We start from the raw sequence: 24,632 nt of genomic DNA, 5'->3' as shown, positions 1-24,632 counted from the left end.
AGAGGGAGAGAGATGCTAGAGATGATGAGAGAGAGAGAGAGAGAGAGAGAGAGAGAGAGAGAGAGATGCAAGGAGAGGGAGGACGAGAGAGACACGATTGACAAAGTGGGGGAGAGAGAGTAAGATGAAGTGAGAGAGAGAGAGAGAGAGAGAGAGAGGGGTAGGGAGGGTGGGTGGGAGATGAGGTATGTGTGAGAGAGAGAGGTAGGGAGGCATGGTGGGAGATGAGGTGTGTGTGTGTGTGAGAGAGAGAGAGAGAGAGAGAGAGAGGGTATAGAGAGATGGGGAGTGGGCTTGAATATTGACTTCTACTCTTAGCAATCTGAATTACCTCATGAAAAGTTGGACCTTGATCATGGGCGTCAGAAAGCAACGATGCCTCCATCAGAGCAATTGGCAGTGAACAGGCCCAAATTGGGCGGCGGTCAGTTCACACGAAGCACCCGGACGTCACACGCTTTACACGCGTTATGAGGACACGTGTTGGGTGTGAATCCCAAAATGGGCCCACAGGCGGGCTCTTGGAATTGGAATTGGACACATGGAGTAGTAATCTTTGTCCGAAGACCCAGACGTGCGAGAGCGAGCAACTCACTCCTCTCACTGGAAGCCTGAAGGTCTCGTCAATATAAGGTTAGTTCCTCACTGGAAGGTCTCGTCAATATAAGGTTAGTTCCTCACGCCTGGATTTCTGCTCAAATTGCAGTATTGTAACATTGAAAATGCACCTGCCTGGGTGTTGCACTCCTTTCACAATCCTGTTTAGGAACTTCTGGGCTACATTTGAACTTAATTACAATAAGGTACGCTTCAATGCATGGCCACTGTAATTATGATGACTGCTTGCAGCAGGCTTTTTGGGGTACTGCTGGGTTGAGAAGATCCTTCTAAAGAGATACATTAGACCAAGGGTGTATAAGAAATTCTGTAGGGCACCATCTTCCATGCACAGAGAAAGGTCTTCTGACTAGTTTTTCTGGACCCTCTCCTCACAAGTCGCAGGGCTTTGCACAATGTTCAGATGTGGTCAATTGGCCAGCCTTCTCTACACCTTCTTGTCATCTCATAATCCCACATACCATGGGTTATGCCCCACCTTCTCATACAATGAGACTCGACTCTTTCAACCTGAAGTTCTCACTCTAAGAAAATCCTCCTGTCACCTGCAGGCGTAGCGTATTTAAAAGTTCTAATTTGCACTTTCTAATCATTATACACATCATGCTCTGGAGTCATAAGCCCCACTTAAGTCAAATGCATCAGAAGCTAAGTGATATGATACATTTTTTTTTCACCGATCTCCTTGGGTCTACCAAGTAGACTCCATAATTCCTCCTACATAGGGTGATTTGCCTGCTCGCTTGCTCTTGCAAGAGGCGAAAGCGGGTGGCCTGACACTCGTTATACCAACTGTTTTGAGGCATGTATCCAGGAGAGGGTTTGGCGGTCGAGCGGTGTGTGCAAGGGAAGGAGATTGTGGCAAAGTTGTGCAAGATGGTGGTGAGTTGGGGTGTGAGTTCGGGGAGCAGGCAGAGGGATCAAGTTCACAGAGTTGGTGGTAGATGTTGTCATGATACACATCATTGAGGTCATGGTGGCAGTGGATTCGTGTGTAGTGTGGCAGATGGTGTGGTGGGAGGATGCCAGATATGGTGAAGGAGAAATGGTATGGGAGTGGGGTGGTGAAGTCCTGAATGTGAATAGCCAAAGCCGGGGACCCCATCAAGTAGTCCACTATGCTAGAGGAAGCAAGTGAGACCGCCAGAGGACCATCCATCCATCCCGTTATATATAATGAGTCCATGGGCAGCTCCCACATCAATGAAGTATCTGCCAAAAGCTGTGGTGTGTCCTAGGTCCTGTGATGTCATCTGCATGCCTTTGTACCATGGGTTTAGCTCCTCTACCAAAACGGGGTCTCCTAAATCCAGTAACTGAACTTTATGGCTCTTCAACTGTGCATTAAAATCCCCTAGCAGAAGAATATCACCCAATCTGGAGTACTCTATGATGTCCTATACAGAGGCATGAATGGCGATTGCCTACTGGGCTAGGCACATGCAGACATCTCAGATGGAGCAATGTGTACAAGCCTGCCCTTGGGAGATGTAGTTGCAGCTACATATATCTGACCTCCTCATCCTTCCTCACCATTGTAAGGATTATATGTGGGTGTGGCAATGACTCCTCCACATCCCTGCACCCCTTCGGATGTTCTAGTCTCCCCTTTCTGGTAACCCTTCCTCACGGCTCTAATGTTTCTCTGTATAAAAGATAATGTTTCTCCCAGTGATATGGCCATAATGTGCCATTGCAATTCCAAGTTGCCATCTTTCATCTTGTGATGGTTCCATAGATTTCTTTGCTCCACTTGCAAAGGGGTGAGGTCATCCCCTATGTAGATCTTGGTGCCCCATAGGGCACCCCTTTTCCTCAAGAAGGCATGTCATGACTGAAAATCCCTGAATTTGAGAAGGAGAGGCCTCTCTTTAGTTGGGTCTTTCCTGGCTCTCCATGCATCAATGAAAGAGGGGTCCTCCCCCATCTGCCTGCGTAATTTCACCCCATCCTCCTTGGGTGAGTCCTCTGTGGGGAGCCTTGTAACTCTTACATGAAGGGTGCGCAATTGCCTGCACTTGTCCTCCCTAAGTGTGGCTTTCATAATTTCATTTTGAGTATGGTTGGGTTTCTGTTTCTTCACCACTTCCACCCTTGAGAACTTGCATCAATATTCTTTTCGCTTCCTGTAAGTCCTTACACAAATGTGCACTTTCTTCCTTGATTTCAGCCCGAGCCTTCTTCAAATCCTTTTGGAGGATCATATTGGCCTTGAGGGTCCTTAAGATCCTTGTTAACCTACCTTGGTGAGTTCTTGTTCCGATTGGAGAGAGGCCTTAATTTACTGCCTCATCGTCCCGCAAGGATTTTAGCTTCGCTATTTGTACCATGTGTTTCTCCCTCAGTCATGTGAGTTCCTTGTAGTGGTGCTTCTTCATCTCTACAAGCTCCTTATCATGGCTCAAGGAGCTCGAGTATCTCCTTTACTGCATTGAATCCATTGTGGGTGTAACCAACCATGGAAGTGGTGGGCTTCTCTGTACTGTTGTGGGTATCCTTGTTGTTAATGACCTCTTTTAGTTTCCCTTGGAGGCCATTCCGCTTTCCCAAGCGGGCGATTTTTGGTGAAATGTTTGTATGCTGTTTTTCTACAGGGTTTCAGGAGTCATCAGTGTCTCCCCCCATTTGGCAAATGTGACTGAGAATTGCTGAAATTTTCTATTTTTGCTGTATGTTTCAGAGAGAAAGAAAGAAAGAAAAGAAAAAAATTGATATTAACGTCTAAATAATGCCAAAATGACCTATGAGACATACATAATTGAAAGATCATGTTGGTCTTGAGCTAAATCTATGGTTGAGAAAAGAAAAACATACATGAAAACATCCTACTGAGCTACTAGTAAATCTGCAATGTCAAGTTACAATCACCTCCACTAAAAATTCACAGAGTATTGGTTTTTTTTGGGGGGTTTTGGCTTGAGAAAGAAAAAAAGATATATTAATGTCTACAAAAGACCCGAAGGGCATATGTGACCATGAATAGTACAATGATACCATGGGTATACAGTGCCATGGAAAAACATGAAAGCTGAAAACTGAAACCTGACTCTAATGACTCTATTAGTTTCCTGATGACAGATGTGGTTATGGTGAGGGCATGTCATTTGTCGGAGTATCTCGTGGATCTGTGTGTGTGTGGTGGAGATCCTCAGTGCTCTGGGTTGGGGGCACCTGGCACGTAAGATGGAGCAGGCCTGCTCATTCAAGACTCCTTTGGGACTTGAATATGGCTCTCGTGTATGGCTGGTATGAGCTGATGTCGATGCAGCAGTGTTGGCGTGGGTGGCTGATGTGGATGCTTGTGCCGTAAAGAAATCAGTGATGAATATCTGGGCAATGCCTTTTATGGGCTGGCCTTGTCTCTCAGCATGTCCTCTCAATACTCTGTCCCTATGTTATCTGAGAGAGAGAGAGAGAGAGAGAGAGAGATGCTGCAACCTCAGCACCATACTTGTAGGTCCCATAGAATTTCTGGTAAACGATAGACTCGAATTGTTGGTCTCAAGTACACATCTCAAAGTAAAGCTGTGGAATATCAAATGGCAGGACAGTGTGATCATGTTCTCAGATGCAGCTCTTTTCTACAAGGAAAACACAAGTTGCCAAACGAAGTGTTTTTTAGACCGTCGACTATTAAAAAAAAGAGCTATACAATCAAACATAGCTTTGCAATGCTTTATAGTAGACGGCTCCCCTTTCCAATCATACGGTCATGCCAAAGTGAAGCCTCTATAAAAAATCAGGTATGCACTTGTTCACTTCTTCTCTGTAGAACTCGTGTTGGTGTGAGTATGCAAGGTAGCTTACTAATGAAGTGTTTCCATCTTTTGAGTATCCTTCCCAACAATAATACCACCTATGCTTACATACATGACTAGCGCCATGCTTTTGATAAAAGGAGAAATCAGGTGTTGTAACAAATATATCCCTAGCCTGGCCTGGGTCATGGGACTAGAGTCTAACTCTGGTCTTGGGAAGGGGTTAAGCTGACAGTGAACGAGAGTTGAGCTGCCAGCAAATTAAGATTCATCACGTTGAGTAGCAGCTCGAGTGGGTAGTAGACAAGGTAACAAATCAACCGTTGCAGGGGTCTACCGACAAAGGCATACAGTCTACCACCTTATATAATTTTGACAGAATGTATTTTTGGCCTTCCTGTCTGATTCTGTAAGTTGCAAATACTCTTGTGAACTGCATGGACCAGCAGCTCAATGGAGTAGTCCCTAAAGGCCTATTTAACTGCTCTTGCCATGAATTGACATTCTTATGCTTCAGAAGCATAAGTTGAATGATTCCATGTCAGGTAGCTTGGCTGAACTGATTATCTGTTCATACAGAACCGTTTTACACAGACAAAATTCTGCCGCACAGCATTGTGTCCCACCCCAAACAATGCTACCGCCCCCCCACCCCGCCGCCCCCCGCCGCCCCCCTCCCCGGCTCCACTTCCTCTTTCCTGCCCTATTAGGGAGTAGTTGCTTCAGTATTATGATAATGATTACTTGTTGCAGGTTTCGGCTTGAATATGCACTCTTTTTATGAGGGCTGTAGATGCTGTTTCTGGTGGGCTGCATGCTGAAGAGGGGATTTCAGGGCTCATCTGTACAGAATTTCCCCCCATAGCTGCTGGTCAGCATGTTGGCCAGCAGCTAAGTGTCCAAAACCTCCACTCCCCCCCTCCACCCCCATATGAGACTTTTCACATGGCCAGCCCCTGGCCCTGCCCTGGGCACGAGGCTGGTTGGGCTGTTCAGGGACATGCTTTTACTCATAAATAATTACAATCTTTTACAAGTGCTAAGATTGACCCTTAAATAATACTTTGCCTGCCAACACCATGACCACATGCTTCACCCAAACCCAAGTGTCCCATATCACCGGAGCCGATTGTCCAAAAATGTGACTCAAGCTATGTCCAAGGCCTAGCGCGTGTATTGATCTCTTGATATCTCTGTGTGTATGGGATGTGCACTTATGAGCCAATAACCCCAGTTATAATGGGCTATACATAAAGCATTGAAGCACACTTATTAATAAATAATCGCTTTCAAGGCTAGTTGGCCAGTGTCCGACCAGAGCGGTGGTGGTCAAACCAGATTGGTGGCAGCCAACAGCCAGTTCGATGATGGCCAGAAGTGGGCACAAAGAGGGCGGGGGGGATCATCGAGGGAGATGGTGGGGAAGCCCACTTGTGTGCCTGTATGCAGCAGTGCGAGCAACTGGCAAGCAAAGGCTCAGGCCATGGCAGGGACCTCAGGTGCAGGCGCAATCAGCGAGAAGGGGCTCAGGTGCTGTGATATGCAGCGGAAGTCTTTGTATTCGAAGATCTTGTCACACAAATGCTCACACCGTCTTCTGTATCCTGAGTTTCGTGAGTTTAGCAATCCACTTTAATACTTAAAACTTTAAAGAGATGAGAGAGAGATATATGAGAACTGTACACCAGATTGGGTCCCGAATTACCCACTGAAGGGCCCCCTATCCTGATAGCGAGATAGTATTTGCTTTATTTCTTTAGAGAGAATGACTGTGGGCTGTAGATAAGCCAAACACGCAAGATCTCGGAGGATCGGAAGCCTGGCTGAACTTTACACGGCTGTAGAAACACCTCGATGAATTGATCTCGAGCCTATGCACTCTTCCCAAGGGCATGAGGAAGGGCTGCACACCTGAGGGTGAGAAAAGAAGGCGGTGGACTGTTCTAAGCTATGTTAGAATGCTGTAAATGCTTATGAATGATTAAATACCTTTACCAGATGACTGGTGTATGCCTGGATGATGCACTGAATGCTGGATACTGATGTATACTGATGAATCTAGGCTGAAACTGCTGGAAAACTGCAAACGCAGGGCTGTAGACCTGATTACTGGTGTAGGACTAATGCTGGACTGAAATGCAAACTGTAGGGGCTGTAGCTGGACAGAAACGCAGACTTTAGGGGCTGAACTGCAGGCGGCTGGTTTATATGCAGAAAACGCAGGTGTGTTTGCTGATTCAGGCCTGTAGATGTACTGTATGGCTGCGCTTATGGTTGAAGGGACTGCTGAACTGCATGCGTTGGAGAACCAGGGCTGGCTGAAGCAAACTCAAGCACTCCAAGGGCTGGATGAGACTAGTCTAGTGCTGAAGGCAAGGGAACTCCTAGGGCTGAGGAGGAAAGCTCTTAGCACACTGAAGACTGAATGAGAAACTAAGCCCTATGCAAGCCTATTTATACTAACTAGAGGCTGGTCAAGTTGGCTGGTCATTTATTTAATAAAGTCTATATTTATAAATGACAATAAATGCTAAATAAATACCAAAAAATATGGAAAAAGTACTAGATAAATCCTAGTAAATTCCCTAAGGCTTCTAGGATGTTCTAAATGATGTACAGGCATATGAATGCATATTATGCAGGATGCAGTGCTTTCTGATGCAAACCCTAAGGCTTCTACTGACTCTACATGCCTTCTACTGACTCTACATGCATGAATGATTCTCTCCAAGTGGGTTAAGGGACTTGAGTGAGTGACTGACTCGCTAAGGCTGAGGAATGACCTACGTAGCTTGTGCCTGACTTATCCTGGATTGAGTATGTACAATGGAGTCACGGCGTATGACAAATATCATCCTACTGGGTTCTAATAATGTACAACTGTTGCACTGTTGATGATGAGCCAGTTTGTCACCATGCACTGAGTGCAGAGTGCATGTGACATTCCCTCCTGCTTAGCTTGGCGGCAGGTTCATGGCTTCCAAGTAGTCCGCCAACGACTGGGGGCACTCCTGGAAGAACTCCTCGTCTAGCCATACGGCTTCATGGGTGCCTCGATCGCGGAATTTCGTATAGAACTGACGTATCCGTCGACCGGAACCATGCTTCCATCGATGAAGAAGGATCTGCTCGGGCTCAATAACTTCTGCTTCGTCTACCACGTCTGGCTGCTGTTCATTTGAAACATCACTTTTGGACCAACATATGGTTTTAGCCAAGAAACATGGAAAACATGATGCATCGTCCAACTGGTAGGCAACTTTAACTTCATGGAGACATCACTGAACTTTTTGATTATTGGAAAAGGGCCAAAACTACGGAATGAAAGCTTGGGACAACGTTTACCCACTTGTTTCAATCTTTGTTTCATGATGCACTAAGAGACCCAATCCCCTTCCTGGAAGTGGATATATCGTCTAAACTTACATGCATGTTTGTGAATTGAATAATGGCTAGGCTCAAAATTGAGGGCCAAACTGGGTTGAGTACCAAACTCTGCAGAATCGACATACTGATCTTCTAAGTCTTTTCCAAAGATGTTGAGAATGGTAGATTCCTGCTGGTCGGGATGCTGGTCTTTCTACTAAGAACATCTGTTTACTGGGTTATGCTGACCAGGGATGTACTTGATCATTCCTCCAACCTATTGGAAGAGCTGACCCTGTCTAGTGTGCTGAGCACTCCACTGGGCACTTGGCATCGTCGGGAGCCACTTAAGTGCTTGGTGGTCTGTGATGACTGTGAAAATGCGTCCATAAGGAACAGGTTTCAAATGTTTGTGAACTGACTGCTATTCTAGTTTGCCCATGAAAGTCTTGGAAAGACAAGAGGGAAACTTGCTAAGAGGTTCTACTAACTGTGGGATACTGGTGGGAGATCATCCTTAAAAATGTCTGAATGAGAAAGGAGATCTGCCAACTGAGGACTGAAGATGATGAAACATCGGTTATCAATGAGATAGAAGCTGTCTGAGCATAAATTAATGCTCCTTCTGCTCCCTTGCGGATAGCTTGATTGGCCTGGAGATGAGAAATCATAGGGATGCCAAGAATGCTCCTATTGCCCCGAATCATGATATGCTCAGGAAAACCTTTAGAGACGATAAAGGTGTCCTGTCCCCAATTGGGAATAGGTTCATATTGACGAAACCATTGGATTCCTAAGATCATGTCACATCCCAAAAGAGGAGAGAATGAAATCTCGCTCGAATGAGGCCTTTTGAACTTGAAAAGAAAACTGCTGTGTGTGCCTTCTGAGAGATGTGGGTGCGGAGACCAGGTGTAAACCCGTCTACCTCCAAATGATAGGGCACTAAGGTACAGCTCATGTTGGTAGCCAACTGGGGAGAGATGGCATCCTCAGAACTGCCCATGTCAAAAAGGATTATGAACTGTCGGCCCTTGGCAGAGCCATAAGCTCGGATCAGGCTTTTTTGTGTGGTTGTTGCCTCACCCTCCTGCTTAGCATCAAGTACCACGGATGGCATGGAATGCATAGAAGGTAAGATCTGAACCGCATTGGTGGTAGCAAGCGGGTCTGGAGGAGCGGGGGATACTGCAGCAACTGTGGCAGAAGGCTCTTTGGAGGCTTGCTCCACTTGCCTTTTTGGACAATCCTTCTTACCATGCCCAATGGTATGACAGAAAAAACATCGATTTTCTGACTGATACTGTCTTTGCTCCTCTGGAGGAAGATAGTCTCCAGTGATGCCTACTTGAGCCTTTTCCTCAGGGGTCTTCTTAGGCTTGGATTCCTTACCCCTTGAACTAGAGCTAGGACTGTCGTCTGTCTTAGTGTCTTTAGAAGACGAATTACCCTTCCCCTGTTGGGGTTTGGTACTGGACTGAGATGACTGCTTGGGCTTGCCTCTGTTCATCTTCATTTCTTCATTCTGAGCAAGAGTCAAAGCCCGGTCATATGTACTTGGTTCAAAGTTACGAAATGTGAACCGAATGTTAGAGTCCAATCCACAAATGAATTGCTCCATCTTAGCCTGCTCAGATAACCCTAACTAATGTGCTAATGTGGGATCCCACTGCCCCCTCTGCGCACCGGATTCCCGGTTGGTAGCAGCGGAAGTAGCTTCCTTTTGCGCGAGGTAGGGTTTCCCACTCGGGGCCTCGCCCTCGAATGTTCAGGCACGAGACTAATCTGGTGATCATTCTGAAACCGAAACCGAGAAAATTTCCCTTGCCCGGAAAACGGAGACGATTCCACCTTTTTGAATTTCTTAACGAATTTTCTAACGGGGTCAAGAGACTAAACTAACCTTCATCTGATTAAACCAGATAGAAGGAAAACTATTACAGACTTAACTTGAAGAAATCAACACTTTTTTCCTAATTGAATCAGGCACAACTGTTGATCTATTCATTTGAGAAGTCTTCAGGGTTATTATTTAACTATTCGAGTTCTAAGCGTATTCCTATTGTTCAATTTCATTATTGAAACTCTACTGATTCCAGCCTAACCCCATCCGGCCCATGGGTTAGCCACCATCCTACCACTGGAATCGGTAGAACCAAACAATTACTCATCCACCCATAATTGAATGCCTTTCTTAACTTTAGCTTTAGAAAGCAGATACGCACACACTCCTCTTTAAAACTTGAACTTATAAAATGATCCATTGAACAAACAGTTATTGATTACAGATATCATAACAAAATTTCCATCCAGTTCCTTGTTTCTCAAAAACAGGTATCACTTTGGACTCTCCGTCTCGAGACCAGCTGGTCAGCAACGAGATCCAGTAACAAATTACAATATTTTTTTTTCGTCATCATACATATATATCTTCCACGACATACGCATGGGTGTTCTAAGCACCGCGAGCCTGTGCATCGCCTGGTCAGAACCCTCTAGGATCCTTCTTAGATGTCCTGGCACTTCACTCAGGGACCGCTTCGTCGGCCCTCGCCCATCGTACCGGAAGCACACCATTTTTCACCATACCGAGGCTGGTCAAGACTTGGACAGGTTTTTGCCGCGCGTGAGCCATCCTTTGAACACTCCCCGCCAGCTGTTGCAACCGAACTTCCCTTAGAAAAACACATATATCAAATGCTCCCCCCAGTATTCTGGTGTAAGACAGTCCTTTAAGAAAATAGGGTTTCTATGCAAGTTTTCAATTTTGATTTTCTTTTGAATACAATGAGTATATCTTAGATCCGTATCCAAGACTTCTAGATTGAAGGTCTGAATTCCAAACAGAATTCCTCGAATTCTGTAACCTTATCCTCATATCAAAATCAAAGGATCTCAACTTAGTTTCAGATTCGGTGGGTGATTTGAGTGTATTTTTCTTGAACTGGTCACATCGTCTTTTCTTGAAACTGACGAAGGAGTTAAGTCTTGATCATAGTTTGATTCAGGATTTGAGTCTGGTAAGGTTCTTCCTGAACTATCTTTCTCAAAAGGGGTGATATTTCAATTACTATTTTTCTGAATTTCATTCATTGAATATTTGCTTAACTGATTTCTAAACTATTCACAAATTCCTATGAAGAAAAAATTAATCATTTATCTGAACTTCCGACTTCGATAGTTTTTTTTTTCTTTGAGTTTTCTCATTACCATCCGAGTGAATATGAAACGATAGAATTTTTCTCTCACAGAGTATTTACCTATTCACTTATCAATTATTCATGGAAATTAAACATAGAATTAAAGAAAACTCTAATTTTGATATAAAAATCATTTATGCATAAATTCAATTTTGATGAAAGTAACACTTTTATAATAAAAAAAACTCTTTTATGTATCATTTTATGCATAAAAATGAATTTTGATGAAAGTAACACTTTTATAATAAATAAATTCGTTTATGCATCACTTTATGTATAAAAATCACTATTGGTGAAAGTAATACTTTTATAATAAAAAAATTCTTTTATGTATCATTTTATGCATAAAAATAAATTTTGATGAAAGTAACACTTTTATAATAAAAAAAAATCTTTTATGCATCACTTTATGTATAAAAATCAATATTGATGAAAGTAACACTTTTATAATAATAAAAATTCTTTTATGCATCATTTTATGCATAAAAATCAATTTTGATGAAAGTAACACTTTTATAATAAAAAAAATTCTGTTATGTATCACTTAATGGATAAAAATCAATATTGATGAAAGTAACACTTTTATAATAAAAAAAATTCTTTTATGTATCATTTTATGTATAAAAATCAATTTTGATGAAAGTAACACTTTTATAATTAAAAAAATTCTTTTATGCATCACTTTATGCAAAAAAATCAATATTGATGAAAGTAACACTTTTATTAAAAAAAAATTCTTTTATGCGATTTTGATGAAAGTAACACTTTTATAATAATAAAAATTCTTTTATGCATCACTTTATGCATAAAAATAAATATTGATGAAAATAACACTTTTATAAGAAAAATATTTTCAATATGTATCTTTTTATGCATAGAAATTAATTCTAATAAAAATAATGCTTTTATAATAAAAATATTTTCAATATGCATCTTTCTATACATAGAATAAAAATAACACTTTTAGAATACACAAACGGAGGGGATTACTCTTTTTGAATAACATAAAGATAAAACTTATTTCCACAAAATTTAAGAAAATTTTGTCATAACCTCCTTTGTATGGCTAAGCATTTCTCCATTTTTACATTCTAAATCTACTTAGAATTTATCCCAAGATGAATTAAAACACTCTGATCTAATCAATTTTCACTTCTAAAGAGCAATCAATAGGAAAAGTTTAACTTATTTTGTTTGTTTCTCATTTTAGGATAAAGAAAGGCTGAAATTCTTAATGAAGAGAAAGGGGAAGCCTTTCTATCAAGGCATAACATCCAATTTCACATTAAAAAAAACAAGAAATCAGAAAAACATAGAATAGAATTTAAAAAAAGTAGAATTTCTAACTTACATGGAGTTTTGTGAGCTTTTCTTTAGCTTGAGGGATTGAGGGTTCTACTCTTGCTTGAATCAAGAGTGGCCACCAATTCTTTGTAGAGGAATTAGTCAAAAACAAGTGAATTATAAAAAATTCAATGTTTTTGGCTTTGGGGAGGAGTAGAGTAACAGTGCATAAAACACTATTAAGCTTCTACAAAGGGAGAGGCTTATATTTATAGGAAAAAATAAGCCTCTAACTGATTCTAGAATTTTTCAGATCAGTTTGGTCAATTTTTGACCATTTTTTGGTCAGTTTAGTTCACTTTTTGAATCTAATTTTGAATTAGGAGAGAGGAGAGATGAAATATCTCATTATTTGAGAGTTTAAAACTCCACCACATGTGAAATAGGTGCCTCCTTCATGAGGGGGAATCCCCACTCTGAGGTGTCAAAAATTCATTTTTTTAGTATTTCCTTTGGTCCTTAGTCCACTCTTCATCTTATGTGAACATTAACTCATTTTTGGGGTTTTTTTTTTAAATTTTTCAATTTATCTTCTCTCTACATTTGGATTAATCTTATTGGTCCATAGGAACCTTAATCTAAAATTTTCAGAAAATCTAGACTCTTAGGATAAGGCCTTTTGAACAGATTATAATTTATTTCTAATGCACCTTCTGAAATTCTTTTTGAACTTCTGTTTCGGGGGAATTTATTTTAATAAGAAGAGAGATTTTTCTATCCAAAAATATCTAAAAACTGAATAACCTCTCTAAAATATTTTCTCTCTCTAAGCCAAAATAGGTAGAAACAAGATCTTATATTATTCTGAAGAGGGGATTGATTACAGGGGAAGGTACTTGACATCTAGAGGGCTGGGGAGAAATCTTACAGCTAAAGTAATAACCTTACCGGAAAACTGAAGCACTGGGGATCCGTTCTGTTTGAGTCTATAGAACTCGTCTATAGAACTTGTCTTTCAGGCCGGTCATGTACTGGGGCGGGAGAAATCTGGTCTTCAGGTCATGGAAAAAGATGTCCCAGTCAAAGGCTGTGACACCTATGGCCTGGTCTATGAATACTAGACCAATGCTGCCAAGTGACTGCCTCACCAGTGAGATGGGAAGCCACTAAGCGGACTTTATCTTGTAGTTCCGTGATCCTAGCTAATGGAAAATGAGCTTTAAACTGATGAATAAATTGATTAATTGATGAATGATCACACTTACCATCATACTTACTGAAGTTTGGTTGACTGCGAATGACGGTGGTTGATGTTGCTACGGACTGCTAGTTGGTGACACCTATGATTGGGGAGACTGAGGAGAGCTGCTGATATCTCAAGTGTATGGCCTCCTTTTCCCGTTGATGCTCAAGTAACATACGTTCTCGATTAAGCTCACGTTGGTGTTCTCGAGCGGCGAGTTCAGCCTGACGTCGGTCTTCGTCGATCTTGTGTTGGGCTTCCTCATAGTTCTGTCTTTCTGCTTTTTCTCTTTTCCTTCAGGCCTCATCCTCTCTCCTTTGTTGTTCCATCTGAAAGAAGAGGGAGTTGTAGTCGGGTGCTGCTGGAGGTGGAGAAGGACGTGCTACTGCTGCCTCCAAGAGTTGGAGACGCTCCATGAGCAACTGGTTCTGAGCTCTAAGAAGAGCTATGGTGTCTGTTGTAGGCGGACGAACATGGTCTCCTTCGGGGCAGACGTCTTCCGGCTGATGAGTACTCTCTGCTGTAGACATGATACTGAAGTCGGTGGTCGTGCCCGAACGCAATCTAACCATCCAAGGATGCCCCCACGCTAGGATACGGTGTGTGTGGACAATCTGAATCTGATACCAATGTGATATGCAGCGGAAGTCTTTGTATTGGAAGATCCTGTCACACAAATGCTCACACCGTCTTCTGTATCCTGAGTTTCGTGAGTTTAGCAATCCACTTTAATACTTCAAACTTTAAAGAGATGAGAGAGAGATATATGAGAACTGTACACCAGATTGGGTCCCGAATTACCCACTGAAGAGTCCCCTTTCCCGATAACGAGATAATATTTACTTTATTTCTTTAGAGAGAATGATTGTGGACTGTAGATAAGCCAAACGCAAGGTCTCGGAGGATCGGAAGCCTAGCTGAACTTTACACGGCTGTAGAAACACCTCGATGAACTGATCTCGAGCCTATGCACTCTTCCCAAGGGCATGAGGAAGGGCTGCACACCTGAGGGTGAGAAAAGAAGGCGGTGGACTGTTCTAAGCTATGTTAGAATGCTGTAAATGCTTATGAATGATTAAATACCTTTACCAGTTGACTGGTGTATGCCTGGATGATGCACTGAATGCTGGATATTGATGTATACTGATGAATCTAGGCTGAAACTGCTGGAAAACTGCAAACGCAGGGCTGTAGACCTGATTACTGGTGTAGGACTGATGCTGGACTGAAACGCAGACTGTAGGGGCTGCTGTTGGACAGAAACGCAGACTATAGGGGCTGAACTGCAGGCGGCTGGTTTATATGCAGAAAACGCAGGTGTGTTTGCTGATTCAGGCCTATAGATGTACTGTATGGCTGCGCTTATGGTTGAAGGGACTGCTGAACTGCATGCGTTGGAGAACCAGGGCTGGCTGAAGCAAACTCAAGCACTCCAAGGGCTGGATGAGACTAGTCTAGTGCTGAAGGCAAGGGAACTCCTAGGGCTGAGGAGGAAAGCTCTTAGCACACTGAAGACTGAATGAGAAACTAAGCCCTATGCAAGCCTATTTTTACTAACTAGAGGCTGGTCAAGTTGGCTGGTCATTTATTTAATAAAGTCTATATTTATAAATGACAATAAATGCTAAATAAATACCAAAAAATATGGAAAAAATACTAGATAAATCCTAGTAAATTCCCTAAGGCTTTTGGGATGTTCTAAATGATGTACAGGCATATGAATGCATATTATGTAGGATGCAGAGTGCTTTCTGATGCAAACCCTAAGGCTTCTACTAACTCTACATGCATGAATGATTCTCTCCAAGTGGGTTAAGGGACTTGAGTGAGTGACTGACTCCCTAAGCTGAGGAATGACCTACGTAGCTCGTGCCTGACTTATCCTGGACTGAGGATGTACAATGGAGTCACGGCGTACGACAAATATCATCCTACTGGGAGCTAATACTGAACAACTGTTGCACTGCTGATGATGAGCCAGTTTGTCACCATGCACTGAGTGCAGAGTGCATGTGACAGGTGCAACCCTATGGGAGGGAGCCCACGTGTGCGCAATGAAGCAGAGCTGAGATTCTCTCTGTGGGTGGAATAAATCTCCCCAGCTTGGTGAGTCGAGCAACGATCACCCAAATGACACTATTTGCTCTCAATGTCCGTGGTAATCCAACCACAAAATCCATAGGAATACTTTTGCATTTCTTTTCCAAATGATGTAGCAAGCCCCCATGTCTCAAGTGCTGAGTTTCATTGACTTGGCACTACTGACAGTTTCTAATATAGTGTTCGACATTAGCTTTCAAATTTGACAAAAAGAAATCTCTTCTAACCAAATGTTGATTCCTCAGCACCCTAGGATGCCTAGGAGAGGGCATGTCATGACAAGATGCGACTCCTTGCATCATCCACATCAAGTACCACAGGCTCTCTCTTTTGGAAGAAAAATCCATTCCGAATAGAATACTCTTTCAAACCAACACTAATAGGAGTTGTTTCAGTTTGGACTATATTCTAGATTCTACTAAAGAATCTCTCTCTCATGTACAAGTCCTTGAGAGAGTTATAAAGGTGGATTGAATGTCGGTAATAACGAAAGTTGATTCACATGTCCAATTCTGCTTTAAGGCATCTGCGACTTTATTGATAGATCCTTTTTGATAACGTATCTCAGAGTCAAACTCTTGCATAATCTTTGACCAATGAGCCTTTTACAGAACCACAAAAAAGAAGTTGTCCACATAAACTACATAAGGAGATCCATATAAATAGTGTCTCCACTTTTTCAATGCAACATAAACATCTTTCTGGGTAACAATGAGGTCCTGCTGAGTGCAAAAATCCTGTAAGGCATCCAAATGTCTCTAAAGTCCCTTGGCTGAATTTGAAAGGAGGAGGACGTCATATGCATAGAGTAGTAGGGGGATCAATATGCCTACCAGTGTGGACCCAGCCCTACCTAATCTGTCAATGAAGCTCGAGATCTCATCAATGTAGAGACCAAAAAGAGTGGGTGATAGAGGGCAACCCTATTTCACCCCAATAGTGCTGGAAATCTCCTATGACATACCTCTTGGGGATCTCACTCATCTGATGATGGACTCATAGAGGGCGATGATGCTCCAAACCATGTCAGATGGGACTCCTATCTCCTGTGGGACGGTGTAGGAGGTGGTGTACAATATCAAAAGCTTTGTGGAAATCTACAAAGCAGCAGTAAATCCTTTGATGTTGTGCTTTGCCCTCCTCGACAATGGCACGGAGGATGAAAATGTGGTCAAGAGTAGAGTAGCTCCTCCGAAAGCTTGCCTGTCTTGAGGCTCTACATCCCTCTCTCTATGCAAATGAACTAAGCTCCGCCTGTAGGAACGATCCATAGAGTTTGGCCAATGTGTGGCCAATCATGATCGTCCTGTAGTTATTAGGATCAAGTGGATCTCCAGCTTTGAGGATGGGGGTGATGGTGTTAATGGACCAAGAGGGTAGAATTCCTTCACAGAGGGTCTATTGAACGTGTAGGCTAGTAGGGGCTCTAGGATATCATCGGCATGTGAGATGTACTCCGTAGCAAGTACCTCGTTTTCTCCTCCCCCCCCCCCCCCCCCCCCCCCCCCCCCGGCGCGGCGCCCCAATTATGTAGACAGCGGATGGCCTTGTGGACCATACCCTTTGTGAAGAAGGTGGAGGTGGTGGGGCAGGGATCTGGAGGTTGGGGCAGACGTGGTTGATGGGGGATCTGATAGAGGGAGCGTCCATAGGAGTGCCATGTGTCCGAACATGTGATAGGTGTGGTGGGGCGATGTTCTCGGAGTTTCCTTCGAGCTTCTTTGTAGTTCGGCCCTAAGAAGAGTTGGTATAATCATCCTCTTTTCCAAGCGTAGAGAACTCTCTTTTCTTGTGTTGGGTGAGGTGCTAAGAAATCCATTGCGCTTGGTGCTCATGATTTTCCAATGCGTACCTCATGCGTAAGATGGGAGCATGTGGCTTGACATTCGTCACCATACCAACAATTCTGGGACATAAAACTGCAAGGTGGCTTGGCAGTAGATCGTTGCATGCAGATGAAAGAAGTGGTGGCAGATGTGTAGAGAATGCTGGTGAGTTGTGATGTGAGGGCGGGTAGGGGACATAAGGATCCACATCTTGGAGGTGGTAGTAGATGTGGTCAGAGTAAAGAGGGTCAAGCTTGTGATAAAAAAAAACTTGGTTGTAATGTGAGATGGGGGGACGATGGCAGGGGGAGGACGGGTGGTGTGCAGGTAAGAGTGAAAGAGAGGTAGGCATGGTCGGCTTCAAAGGGGGCTGGCAGGATGGAGAAGTCAGGGAGAAGGTGTGACAAAGATGGAGATCCCATCAAGTAGTCCATGGTGCTGGTACCCTTGGAGTAAGGGAAGGATTGAGGGCATCGGAGGAGGGCCATTGGGACATCTTGTTATAGATAACAAGACCGTGTGCAGCTTCCAGCTCTAGGAAATATATCCTATACACTGTGACCTTCTTAGGGTCCTATGATGATCTCTATAACCCCGATCAGTGATGTCCAGCTCCTGTAGTCTGATAGGATTTTGTGATAGGATTGTCCAGATCAAGTGGTGGGGCTTGTCTTGGCATTGAAGTCACCAAGCAGGAGGACTTCCCCCAGCTGTGAGAACTCCATAATATCCCCATATAATGGTAAGTTACGGTGATTGTATTAGACGTCTTTGAGACTCTCAAGAGGCGCTCACTATCAAGTGTGTATACATGATGAGTAAAAGTAATAGTTTGAAAGAGGTCTATGACCAAAGGGTCGGCACTTAACTCTTGTAGCACCCCAAGGGTCTATGAGACCATGAGTAATACAATGATACCATGGGTATATTGAGCCATGGAAAAAGAAATTGGCCAATCACAATATGCATGGCATGCAACACATGCATCTATATGTATCTCGGGATCTCATTGAATCCAAGAATGGAGAGCCTAGACTATACAGAAAAGGGGGGAGACAATCCATCTGGAGGCCATATGCATCAAACCACTCAACTACTTCAGAGTACCATGCTGGCAAGGATAATGATGGTGATGGTGCTGATGAGGAGGTTGGTAGTCCAGCTAGCCTAACCCGCTCCCGCTCCCTCTCATATTACAGTTTGAGGATGACACAGGCAGGGTTACATTCTTATAAAAAAGGGTAGTAGCTAGAGGTTTACCGGGGGACAATTTTTACTTGGATGATGACCTTACCAAGGCATAAGTGGCACATTGCAAATAAGAGATGCCCAAAGTGAAGGCGGCACGAATGGTGGGAAAAAAAGCCTTCTATCGTAACGGTCATGTCATCATTGATGGCAAGATCGTCGAATAGGGACTCGCGGCCTATTTACAGATGGTAGTGTGGAACTGCAGTGGGTCACTGTGGTCAGATCCAGGGTGTTTTGAGGAGGTGTTGGGAGATCGGGACATTATTTTTCTCACAGACACACCAGAGTCAAGAGAGAAGTTTGCCAAGGGTGACAAGCTATACATGGGAGTCTGCCTTTAGAGGATAGACTAGATGGGCAGGAGGTGTTCAAGGATCGGGGGAGTGGCTGTACTTTTTAGGGAGGAGCTCTGGCCACGTGTTACAGTGATGAGCCGAGATGAGGTTCATGTGGGTAAGAGTGCAGCTCACGGATACAAGGGCGGTATATATTGCTGTATGCTATTTCTCACCAGATGGCTCACTTTTTGCTCAGGGGAAGCGTCATAGAGATCAGATGGAGGATGCAGAGGAGCATGAGGATGCTGTAGCAGAGGAGGGGGAGATATTCACAGCATTGTCGGAGGGGATAACGGAGTATAGGACGAGGGGGGATATTTTGCTAGTGGGAGACTTTAATGCAAGGACCCAGAGTAGATAGTGCGAGGTGTATGACATGGAGGATCCACATTTGAGGGGGCTGGATGAGGAGGACCTTGGGATACAGAGATCTTCGGAGGATCAAGGGGAGATCAAAAAACATGGGAGAGCTATTGGTGTTTGGTGCGCATCATCGGCTCATTATTTATAATGGGCTCGAGAGGTGGCCAGGCTTAGGAGCCTACACTTGTTTTCCATATGGAGGAGGGTGGAGCAGTGTTGACTACATTCTTGGTCCTATACAGACCATAAGTCTCGTGGACTCTTTTTCCATCCCTACTTGTCCTATTGGGGCGGACCATACATACCTGTTACTATCTTTACGAGCACATCCTTCTAGTTCTACCACTTTACCTACTACTAGTACATCACTTTGCCCTACTATATATTTCACACATGATTGTGATCATCTATATAGTTCTTCTATCTACCGAGGCCTTCTTCATCTAGACCCACACTCACCTCTTGACACTCTTACTACATAGCTTACAGGTTTACTACATACATCCACCCTATTGAGCTTCCCACATTCCTGAAGGAGTACTGCCAAGAGTAACACTGGAAAGATGCCCCAAAATAGTTGGTATGATGACGAGTGTCAAGCTACTCGTTCACATCTCAAACGGGAGGTAGAGGTGTGAAATCTCGGGCCGCAAGGCACAGAGACTTAACCAATCTTTAACTTGCCGCCGGAAGAAATGCATGTTCGTGGAAACCAAACACTAGGACATATACCACTTATTTTTGAGCAACGATTCAGCTGAGGCTTGGCGGAGGCTACGGGAACACTGTTCACATATCCCTATGTCTGACACCGAGATTTGGCATACGTATGCTCAGTCACTATATGATGTGCTAGATCACCCTTCAGAGCCTCGGTCCACTCACTCTACTTTCTTTACAGCAGATATGGTGGAGAGTGCTATATGTCGACTCCAGCACAGACGCGCAGAGGACCACACAGGCCTTAGAGGTGAGCATTTTTCCTATGCAGCCGACATGGTGGCGCCATTTATAGCACATCTCTTTAATAGGGCTATTGTAGAGGGGTTCCCGCCTGCATGGACTTTACACACTATTGCCCCCATCCATAAGGCTGGTGACCCCATGGATCCGGGTAACTATAGGACTGTGATGGTAGGACACATTGGCCAAACTTTATGGGTCGGTCATTGAGCATGAGCTCAGTAAATTGGCAGAGATCTCTGGATTTAGAGCTACTGGGCAGGCTGGTTTCTGCTGAAACCACTCCACTCTTGATCATATCTTCACGCTCAGGAGCCTTATAGAGGAGGCGAAGGCACATAGACGTAGATTATATTGTTGCTTTGTGGATTTCCGCAAGGCATTTGACATTGTGCCTCGCAACAGACTTACGCAGAGATTGTAGACACTTGGGGGGTTGTGGGTCGTGTGCGATGCCCGGGCGGATTATCAGAGGAGCTTGCTAGCGCTATTGGTGTTAAGCAAGGATGGCCATTATCTCACACCCTGTTTGGATTATACATTGATGAGCTAGCAGATTTTGTGGGCAGAGGGGGGGGGGGGGCAGTGGATCATATTGGCAGATCTATATGTAGCTTTGATGCTTTACACAGATGATGTAGTACTTGTCTCGGATACACAACAGGGTTACAGCGGCACATGGATGCCTTGGGAGAGTTTTGTAATCAGAGGGGCCTGACGGTCAATCTTGGTAAAACCAAGGTTATGATTTTCAATACCACGAAGCAAGGGCGGGAGACCACCCACATCATATACCAGGACAGACGTGTGGATGTAGTGACTTCATATGTATATTTGGGTGTCACCTTTACTAGCTTGGCGGGGAGGTTCTCCATGAGACAGGCAGTTTAGGACAAGGTAGCTAGAGGGTATGCAGCTTTAGCTTTACTTGAGAGGCAATGTCACCAAGTGCATTTTCAGGAGCCCCGTACAAAGGGATGGCTTTTTGATACCATGGTCGCACCAACCTTGATGTATGCATCTCCCATCTGGGCTCCAGGACTATCAGCGAGCGGATGGCGAGGGTTAGAGCGCCCAGAGATACTTATGTTCTCACAGATGATTCATAGTAAAACCTCAACGCCACATGAGATAGTTTTGGCAGAGTTTGCGTCTTCGCCCATGCTAGTGGAGGCACTCTTTTAGACAGTGACATTTATTCAGCAGGTTAGGCACATGCCCCCAGATAGATTACCGAGACAGGCCGTAGAGTCATCAGAGCGAGTAGTAGCATCAGGGTGGCAGTCATGGTATGTAGAGGTTTTACAATGGTTTTCACTACATGGGATGAGTATGGACAGGCTCCCTTCGTTTCAGTATGATGAGGACCATCCGACCATGAGACTCCCGTGTGGAGAGGAACCGATTGAGGATTTGATACAACTATACACACGTCATACATGGATTGATCCTCCACAGCCTCTTCCTGGGAAGAGGCAGCACTACCATGATCATTTCTTACAGCTCACAGAGGATGGGTTTGTGCAGAGACGAGGGTACATGGATGTATGTATGTCTCATGCCATGTGCAGAGACGAGGGTACATGGATGTATATATGTCTCATGCCATGCGCACTACTATTGGGCAACTTCGGGTACCTTCACACACTCTAGAGACAGAGGCAAGGAGAGCTACAGGAGCCCCGAGGGAGACACGTATCTGCAGATTGTGCCACATAGAGGTGGAGACAGAGGAGCATTATGTTTGCCATTGCCCAGTATACTATGAGATTCGGGGGAGATACCACTGTCTCTTCAGGGAGGGATTTGGTCCACTCAGTAGAGTTATGCAGTTTCATGATCAGAGATGCTTGGGGGGATTTTTGATGGAGTTACGACGTCATAGAGAGCGGCTATTACAACAGCTCCCACAACAGAGGGATACTACATCTTAGACACGGATCATTACTTTCTTCCAGCCACTCAGTGGTGGGACATCCTCCATGGCTCCTTCGGTCCAAACCCGGGTCACTGGGAGACGCAATATCTCTACATCTACTAGTAGAGGAGTGGCATCAGCCCGAGCGAGAGAGCTATGATCCAGGAGACGCCCTTGCCCACCTGGCCCTCACCCCTCAGGTCTCCACCAGACACAGATTGATGAGATCTTGAGGAGACATAGCAGAGAGGATAGACCCCAGATTGATCTAGCACAGATTGGGAGATATCTTGCTCCTAATCCGATGTATGACATCCTACACCCAGTCATTGGCACCGGTTGGAGCTAGATGCTTTATTGGATGTATTTACCCCCCCTCCCTCCCACTTACCCCATAGTAGTTAACCAAAGCCCTGTATGTGATTTATCTCCACATTATAGAGTACTTTGTACTTTTTTTTTCTTTTGTAATCCATTTGATGTCCATTGAGACATGATGATGATGTACACAGGTTTGGTCTCATAGGCCATTTTTTGGCCTTTAGAAGACGTTAATAAAATCTTTCTTTCTTTCTCCCTCTTGTGATGTAATTGCATAGAAGGCCAACCTCTTGAGGTGATCCCTATCAAGTGTATATACATGCTAGATATAGGTTATGGTTTGGAAGAGGGTCTCTATGACTAGTGGGGCCATCCCAAACTCTGATAGTACAACCTTATGTGGCATTGATGACTTACTTCTGATCATGCATGACATCATCACCTGTAGCCTCTTTATGCTCTTCCAGGTAGGCATACCTAGCCTTGGTCTCCAAAACCCTACACCATTCATAGTTGCTGGGCGTACCAAACTGTAAAGAATCCAACACTTGGTATGAGGCTCTTGGAAGAGGGCCTACAAACACTCTGTCTCTAGACGGGCTAGGGAGGTGTGGCCTCTCACTATTGGTCACTGGCAGCCATGGTCATGCAAAAGCGGGGACCCGTAAAGGTGACTTTGAGGTATACATACTTCTTCACAATCTCCATTGGGGCATTTGCATATAAGAAGGATAGCCGTGATGTAACCTCATAGGATGTGTTGACGACCATGACCTTGTTCTTGCCGTGGTTTATGGTAAGGTCTCTCTCGTGCAAAACCTCGCCAATGCATCCAAGTGTTTCTGTAAACCCTTGGCTGAATATAAGATCAAGACAATGCCATATGCATACAACAATTTGGGCACAACTATCTAAGCCAACGGTGAGTTTTTGCCCCAAAGCTGTTCATGAAGGTTGCTATCTCATCAATGTACATATCAAAGAGTGTAGCAGAGTGGGAAACCCTGTTTGACCCCAATATATTGCATATGTCCAGAGAGAGTCGACTTGGTGCACAAACTTGGCCACTCACTACCTCATATAGGCCATCACACCCCAAATCATGTCAGGTGGGAGTTGGTGCTCGTGCAAAGTTGAAACAGAGACAGGGTCGGGATCAAAAGCTTTGTGAAAATCCTCAAAGCAATAGTATACATGTTTCCGTGACCTCGCCTTCTCTATGATGGCCCATAGAGTGAAGATATGATCCAGGTGGTATGCTCTGGTCTAATGTTGTGAAAGGTGGCATTCGGGCTTTGTAGGGTGATATAGATATGATGGTTCTCTTTTCTCCTGTTCATGATAATGAATGCACCTATAATATGTGTATCATACAATTTACAGGCTTTGTGTTCCTCTGACAAATGGAGACTTGTTTGGGAATATGTATATAAGATGCATCCTGATATCATGTTTTTTCAAGAACATAACTAGCATGAATTTGGTGGCAAGACAGGTTTCTTTGGTGGTTACTGTATACACTCTGTTGGCTTGAGCTCTTTCTTTGGTGTTTGTGTGCTGTTTAAGCAAATTTTACAGCCTGCAGTGGCTTATAATGATCCAGATGGCAGACTTATTTTGTAGTGCATGCTCAATGGGGAGCTCTATAAATTTGGCTCTGTATATGCCCCTACAATTTCAGCCCGTCGAACTCATTTGTGGCATTTTATGAGTCGGTACCCTTGGTTGTCCAATGCACTTATATATGGGGATTTTAATAACTCCCCTTCTCCCCAAGACAACACTCGGGGTCATTCACATATGCTTGCTTTTGAGAAAGTGGCATGGAGAAATGTCGTGGTTGATCTTGGATTGAGAGATTAATGGATAGCCACTTCTCCTGATAAGAGAGGTTTTACTTTTCACCATAACGCGCACTTGGATTATCGTGCAAGATTGGATCGCTGGTACCTCTTCCATGGAGATTATGTTGACACTTTTCCATGTCGTATGTGGATTGATTACTCTTTGAACCTTTCAGATCATGCGCCAGTTTGGCTAGGTTTGTACTTTGATATGCCTCTTGATGAGATTTCCTTACCCA

At 44.0% G+C, this 24,632-nt stretch overlaps 1 long non-coding RNA gene across 1 annotated transcript; it reads left to right on the top strand.

Moving 5' to 3' along the window:
• Positions 1-665: 665 nt before the first annotated feature.
• LOC147640946 (uncharacterized) lies at positions 666-24,173 on the top strand. The gene is made up of 3 exons (XR_015268629.1): positions 666-803; positions 4,076-4,361; positions 24,045-24,173. It is a non-coding gene; the product is annotated as an uncharacterized LOC147640946 (long non-coding RNA).
• The last annotated feature ends 459 nt before the right edge of the window (positions 24,174-24,632 follow it).

The sequence above is a fragment of the Cibotium barometz genome, chromosome 2 (assembly GCF_041138505.1).
Source record: "Cibotium barometz isolate CiBa-2024 chromosome 2, ASM4113850v1, whole genome shotgun sequence".
In the NCBI taxonomy this organism is placed as follows: Eukaryota; Viridiplantae; Streptophyta; class Polypodiopsida; order Cyatheales; family Cibotiaceae; genus Cibotium; species Cibotium barometz.
The sequence above is the reverse complement of the archived record's forward strand: the minus strand, read 5'-3'. Positions and strand labels throughout refer to the sequence as shown.